The 7,665-nt window shown below is 29.2% G+C and overlaps 1 protein-coding gene across 9 annotated transcripts in view; it reads left to right on the top strand.

The window, feature by feature from the left end:
• Positions 1-5,842: 5,842 nt before the first annotated feature.
• LOC142327940 (uncharacterized) overlaps positions 5,843-7,665 on the top strand; it is a 452,389-nt gene continuing 450,566 nt past the window's right edge. For 2 of the 9 annotated variants that reach the window (XM_075371342.1, XM_075371336.1), the window contains exon 1: positions 5,843-6,008. The gene's annotated coding sequence lies outside the window, so the exon portion shown is untranslated. The remainder of the gene's footprint in view (positions 6,009-7,665) is intronic. The other 7 variants (XM_075371339.1, XM_075371343.1, XM_075371346.1 and 4 more) reach the window with 5 other exon arrangements.

Below are 7,665 nucleotides of genomic sequence, written 5' to 3'. Positions count from 1 at the left end.
CAAATGATCGGAAGTTAACTTACTACTTATTCGGAGGTACATGACCTTCTCGAAGATTTTACCTATTACAGGCAAGAGTGTCAGAGGCCAATAAGATGAGCTTACGGTGGGATCCTTGTCGCCACCTTTGAAAAGTAACTTCAATACACTACGTTTCCCACAAACTGGAAAATATCCAGCGAAGAGCATTCCATTGAAAACCATAGTAAGGAGGAGGGGGACAATGTGCGAACAAGGATCATCACCGTGATACAATCATATCCGGGAGCTTTATTTCTAGCTAGACTGCAGATTACCTGACGACCTCCGCTACGGTGATTTCAGAAGACTGAATCTCAGAACCAAAACTTGCGACTTCCCTTCGGACTCGGCGATGATACGAGGTTTTATCAACGATCTAGTATTAACCATCCCTTTGTACGTTTATAGTTTCCTTATACAATTATTTTACCTTTAGAGCAGAAATGTGGGTGAAATTACGGTAGCCGTAACTTAAAAACAAAGTGTTTCTCATTGCTTTCGTGCCGCAATCGAACGCTTGTTGTTGACATTACACGATATAACTGTCGAAAATTGTAATGCCGTTCTTAAAAACTATAAGCTTTTCACGCCAAGCTTAATGTAAGGAATAGAATTACGGTTTTTCGTGCCTTTATCGATTGGAACGTATGGTTCCGTGGCACTATTTGAATCGCAGAATGCAGGTATATTCAACCGTACAAGTGATATCTTTCTCCTGTTCACTACTGGTACTGGTTGTATCAGTAAACGGCATTACTCTAAGAAAACGTAATTCTGATCAGTTTCACCGAGTCAAATTATATGAAAGACTGAACCAGAAAAAAAAGATGTTACGTTCTGTATGGCTATGCATAGGCTTAAAATTCTGTTTTTCAAAACCTTTATTATAATCTAATTTCTGATTGGGTTTTTATAAAATTAATTTTATAATATACGAAGATAAGAAATATTATGGATGCAAAGCTAACGTTTTAAAGGTTTGTTTTTTAATCTTCTTAAGGTTGGTAAAATCAATTTTTAATTTATTATATTTTTCGGGTGTCTTTTCTTTAGTCTATTTATAGTTGATGTTTTTCCAGGGTTAAAACTTGCTTTCTTATATCGTTTATTTATATTTTTTAAAATATATTTTAAAAAGAAGCACTGTGTATAAAAGAACCATTAATGTATTTAACGTAAATTGAGTAGACAAAATTCCGTTGTTATCTGTATCTCAGCTTAAGTTAGTGTGTGGTATTTGTAAATAATATTTGGGAGCGGCTTACTTTTTTTTTAATTATCTCTTGTTTATTTAAGATAACTGGTGGCTGTTTGATAGAATTTGTTATTTTAGTTATTACCTTAGGTAAATAAATGCTGGAATGTAAATGCTATCATTATTTTCTTATTATTATTTATTTTTTTAAATTAAATATTTTGATCGTTTTTGTTATTGAATTTTTTTTCGTTATACCGTAGTATATTTTTGGAAAATATCCATGAATAATTAAAGGAAAGGAAAAGTGAAATGATAATTAAATAATTGTTAAAGAAAAAAATCTGTTGTGGACATCACATGACTTCCTTGCACGACTATTAAATTACATATACACATTTTTTAAAAATGCAAAGTACCTGAAATTTTATTTCATTAATAACTTACTGAATTCTAATTTATTGTAATTTTTTTTTTACAATCAGAGGTTAATAATTAATTATTAATAAATCAGACATGAACTTTATTTATACATTAACATTATTACAGTTGGTATACATTAACTGTAAATAATTAAGTTTTTAACATCATTTTGCCTATTATATGTTAATGATGAATTAAATAGAACGATGAAGTGCATCGAACGAGTACTGCAATAGAACTTTATTTGACGAGAGAAGACCAAGGTAAGAATAAAAAGATTAAGAAAGGATGCTGAATATAAAAAGAGAGAAATTTTGAAAACTAGAGAACGTGTACATAAATTAATATCAGAAGAATTATATCAAACCAAAGGGCGATTAAATGATAAGCAACAAAACCCAAATAACTAAATGTTGATCAACACCGACTAAGGGAGATGTTGTCCGACAATATCAGAGGAGTAATGAACTAAAAGATAAGAATATCTTGCAATTTATTAAAGATCGTGTATGTATGCCTCAGTGTATATCTCTTTGTTGTTGTTCTTCTGCACATTAAATAAAATAAAATATTTAATACTATTAAATAAAATTAAATTAAATTTTAAAAAAATAATAAAAGTAAAATAGAATGAAATAAAATCTTAAAAATAAGAAAGATAAAAAATAATTATTTTAAAATTTAAATGTATTGTACGCTGATCATATTAGAATAAAAGATTAAAAACATATTTTAAATACCAGAGGACATTTAAATTTTAAAGATCAATAACAATAACTCTATGTCTGGAACATAAAAAAAAAATACATTTAAAAACCGACAGTGAAAATAATTCTCAATGAATGGTGGGATTTAAATTTTAAATACTTTACGAAAATGATGTTTAAAATAGTTTATTGTATTTCTTTCATTAATAAAAAAAAATTATCTCAATATTCTTTATTTATTTATTTCCATTTCACAACTGTTTCAAAATTTCCAGTTTTTTTTTAACAGTAATATGTATCAGTAAATTATGTTTGTACAAAATGTTCACATCGCAAAAAAGAATTTGGTTTTTATTTACATTAAATAAGTAATTTTCTAACGAATGCAGTAATGTACTGTTCCTAAATAAAATTCGAATTTTTCCAATTTTTCTTTGTTTTATTCGACTTATCTTACACCATTTTGTTCAGAATTAAATTCTGTATAACTTATATTTAAAGGTTTTACGTATTTATTACCCGTTTAAAAAAGTAGTTCATCAAACATAAAAAAAAAACAGGGTTTTTTACCCCGATTTATTTGCTTTTGTTTTTGACAGATATGAAGACGTGGAACATATACTATAAAAAAATGTAATTTCTTTAAAACTAAATGCTGTTAAGAAATAATTAGGCATTAACTAACTATAGTTTAGATTAAAATTTCTTTTTAGAGTGTGAGAGAGAGAGAGAGTGAGCCAATGATGAGTGAAGTACATTAGAATCATTAAATAAATTATCTTTTATGCATATATATATATATTTCTAAAATGGTGGGTTGGCTATACTTTTTGGGATTCTACTTGTAAAACTAAACAAAAAATATACTTGGGAAAATGGAAATAACTCTTTCGTTCTCACCCGTCCGCCATTTTATTATTTTTATATAAAAATTTATATCTCAAGTTCGAATAAAGGAATCTCATTAATATTTGATAAGCGTCTTTGTAATAAAATTTTAAAAATATTTTTAAAAATCAGGACTTAAATACCTTTGTAAATTACAAAATGGCGGCAATGTTTATTTTTCAATCCGTTATATCTCCATAAATATTAGTTTTATCAAAATTTATGTTATTGCTAAAATATTAAGCCTTTTATTTTGAACAAAATGACATTGTATTTTTTAAAATCGGTTAACAAATAGCCGAGTTATGGCAGAAAATTGATGCAGTTAGGGCACGACCATCACTGCAGCCTCGTACTGCGTGACTCTTCAACGTCTACGAAGGACAATTAAGAATATGCGGAGAGGAATGTTGTCATCAGGCATTGTCTTTCTCCATGACAATGCTCGACCGCACACTGCAGCTGTAACAAAGAAGCTCCTGCAGCGTTTTCGTCGGGAATTGTTTGATCACCCACCATACAGTCCGGACTTGGCTCCATCCATCCGATTTTCACCTCTTTGCTCACATGAAACGCTGGCTAGGAGGTCAATATTTTGGCACGGACATCGAACTGCAGACCGGCGTAGAATCATCGCTGAAAACACAGGCGGCTCCGTTCTATGACGAGGGTATTGGAAAGTTGGTACCGCGCTACGACAAATTTATAAATCGGAGTGGCGACTATGTAGAGAAATAGCGTAACTGTATAAGTACTTGTTACAAATAAAAATTTGTTTATTTTCACGGTGGTTTTAATTTCATGGCCGATCGGACCTTGGAAAAAAATAACCCTCGTATAATCATACCAACGAGCCGTGTTTGAAAAAATTATTATTTTATAGTGGTTAATGTATTTACTTTTACATTATTTCATGTGTTTGTATTTAAGTAATTAATATGGACTTTAAACACATCTGGATTTTTTATTTTTTATCTTAAAATTTGTTTTTTTTTTTTATATTCCTAATTTATTTTATTTTGACGTGATCTATGTAATGATTTTATGATTTTGTGGTCTACCTGATTTTATGTACCGATCAGAATAATCATTATTTATAACCTTTTTCTCTGATCACAGCTTCTTGATTCTTCTCTAGATTTTAACTCTCTTTTTAGTAACTCTCGCTTTTCTATATTTTAACCTAATTCTACTTTTAATCTTATTATTCCTTATATTGTTTGTTATCAAATGCTGCGCGTACGAATTGTAGTTTATTTGCTTTTACGGATAAAATGTAAATGTTTTGTATTTAATATATTATCTGAACGACCTAATAGTGAAGTTTAAGGTTATTATGTATTTATCCTGCATTAAAACTGTATTTCATTATTTATAGTAAGATTTTATTATCTTTATATTATTTTTGTTTAAGTATAAAAAATTGGTGATGGAATTGAATAGCAGCTTTACACCTATCCGACCTATACTTTGATGATTTTGGGCATTTTTCAGTTTTAAACCTTCGAAACGCTTTCTTAAGTCGATTAAGTAAATGAAAGTAGATTTAATTTAGCAGGGTAAGTAATTCAATTTTATTTTATTTCAAATCGATAATTTAGAAAGCCTACTTATAAGTACTTTATCGAATGTTCTTTCCAATTAAAGATATAATTGATAACAAAATTTATTTATGTTAAACAACTCTACCTTTGGTTAATATAAATTTAAAGGGTACCATTTTTTATTTTATTTTATTGAAATAACTGTATTGATATACCTCTATCTCTATAACGTATTTCGTATTTTTATGTTTACTTGAATCTCGAACTAGTTTAGTAATTAAATAATCTCTTTTTATGGAATTATATCCGATAGAAATAGTATCTGTTGTTAAATAAATTTGCGAGAATAACAGAATATTCCTACTTTTCTTTCTTTTTTATTTGCTTTATAAACCATCTCCAGCGTTCCGTAACTGTTAAAAGAGGTGTGATTAATTTTTTAATGCTCAAAATTTGCATCGTATACTTAAATTTGCATCGTATATTTAATTTTTTTAATTAAATTGCTTGAGAGTACGCGATGTATACTGGATAGAGTAATTATTGGTTGCCGGTTTATTAATTAGGAAATGTGTGTGTGTGTGCGTGCGCGCGGGCCTGGATGGAATTTTTTAAGATTTCGCAAGAACAAGAGGAATGATCCGGGCCCCTGACTAGTGGAGGTGTATCAGTATGCGTGTGACGTATAGAAAAGGAAAAGAGTGTCATGCATGTGGGAGATTAATAATTATTATCGGTGTGTTGTAGAATGGAACGGCATGCCGTGCCGCGGATAAGTAACTGGAGAGGGTAGGCGACCGGTTAGTCGAGAGCGTTTTAAAGGTAGGCAAGCGAGCGAGATAGGCGGCAGAATTTAATAGATTCAAGTTTTAAACGGGCAGACAGGTTGTTCGTAGCCGTGTGCGTGTGTGTTCGGTTTCTCAATCGGGTGGGGGGGGAAAGTCGAACACAAGGACGTTCGTTCCATCATCATCGTCATCACGGTGGTAATCGTCATCGTAGAGGCCGTGCTATAATGAGTGTGTGAGTGTCTTACCACTGGCTCGTATTCTTTAAACGTCAGTTACTATTTTACACGGTAACTAGACTGAAGTCGCGCGCGCGGTCTATGCTGCCACTTGTTCCGTATTTTTTTTCTGTCATAATTGTTACGTTAACCTAGTTATATTTTTTTTTTTGTGTTGTGTTCGTAGTGATTCGTTTTGTACTTCCGTATAATTCAATGTATATGTAAGAAAAATCGCATATTTTTTAAAAGTAGTGTGGAAATATTAATCGTCGAGTAATTAATTAAATTGTGCGTGTCGCCGTTAAGATCTAATTTTTTTTTATACAGCAGTGGAATTTTTTTCTTCCCAGTGTGTAGTTAAATTAATAATCTAAATTAAAAAACAAGAGTAAAAACCATAATAATTGTAAAGATCGTATTAAAACAGCGGGTGCGGTATTAATATACTCTGTAAAAATTATCGTTACGGTGTAACAAAATTGTTGTTACTGATGGATGTTTCAACTTCCTGCCGTTCTGTTTGTAGTATATTTAACTACTGTCAGCAATAGTTTCATAGTACGGTTTTTTCTCTCTTTCATTTGCCTGTAGTAATCCGTTGTGAGGTAAAAGGATTTTTTAGGGATCATGTAAATAACGTTGAAAATAGTTTAACAGTAATTACAGATGAAATTAATTATTCTGTTTTTGTTTGACAGAAAATTTAACCGGAAAATAGAAAAAAATGTTAATTAAAAATAATTAACATTTTTGAAAATGTCATTATGAATATTATATATTACATTTAATTATTACGGTATTAAACAGTTTATATAATTGTTTTTTTCCGTGATTTAAAAAAAAGAAGGAATTAAGCGTTCCTGCTTTTAATTAAAACATCATTTTATCTTATACATCGTAAATTACGAATACGTTTTCTTATACCGTAATCAAATTTTTTTCATATTGCTGCTGTTATTTTTCATTGCGCGTTATCTATTTTGTAATTTTTAGATTAAAACTCGTAAATTTTATTTTCAAATGCAAATTATGTATTGTGTATTTTTAAGTGATAGCAACATTTTTAAATAAAAAATTATTTAGTATATGCATTATTATTTTAATTACTAAAAATTATTTCTTATTTTTTACGTTTGATAATTTTATTCTTTAATTTACGGAAATCATGATTATTGTTAATTCGTTCGTTAAAATCCGCGAGTATTTAATAAAACCTCTTTATAATTAATAATAAAAACACCTCTTGCTGGCCTGACGTAAAATGTTATGAAAATATTTATTTTATGATAAGTTTGTTTATATTTTTATTACATTTGTTTTAGTATCAAAGTTTTTTTTTTATTTTACAGTTTTTAACCCTTATACTTTGTGTCGTTAAAGAATAATCGTAAATTGTCTCCGATCTCAACCTGAAATGCGAAATAATTAGTAATCAGAATATTACGATACCTCTCGTACTTAACGTGTATATCATCTGCATTCTTCCCCATAATTCTTTTAAAAATAGCAATAATCGTAAGACTGATGATACTCGAACTTATTTTAGCGATCTTAGTAATTCATTAGTGTAAGGTTGTAAACTTTACTGAATATTTATTCCTTTTTCATAGAGGTAAAACATTAAATTAATAATATAATCATTATATATATAACATATATATTATCTGTATAACTAGATTAAATTATTTGTAAGTTTGTATTTTTTTTTATAAAAAATTGTACAGACGTATCTCTTCAAGTTTTACATTAAACAAATCGTTTCTATAAAAAAAATGGTACTAATAACAATCCTGTGGAACTCCGTATTTTATTCGCTCATGATCACGTAAAAATTTTCATTTCAGTTCGGTTTTAACTTTTTGAATTTTATTTTCCAAA

The sequence above is a fragment of the Lycorma delicatula genome, chromosome 7 (genome assembly GCF_047948215.1).
Source record: "Lycorma delicatula isolate Av1 chromosome 7, ASM4794821v1, whole genome shotgun sequence".
NCBI lineage: Eukaryota > Metazoa > Arthropoda > Insecta > Hemiptera > Fulgoridae > Lycorma > Lycorma delicatula.
This window is presented reverse-complemented; position numbering and strand designations above follow the sequence as displayed.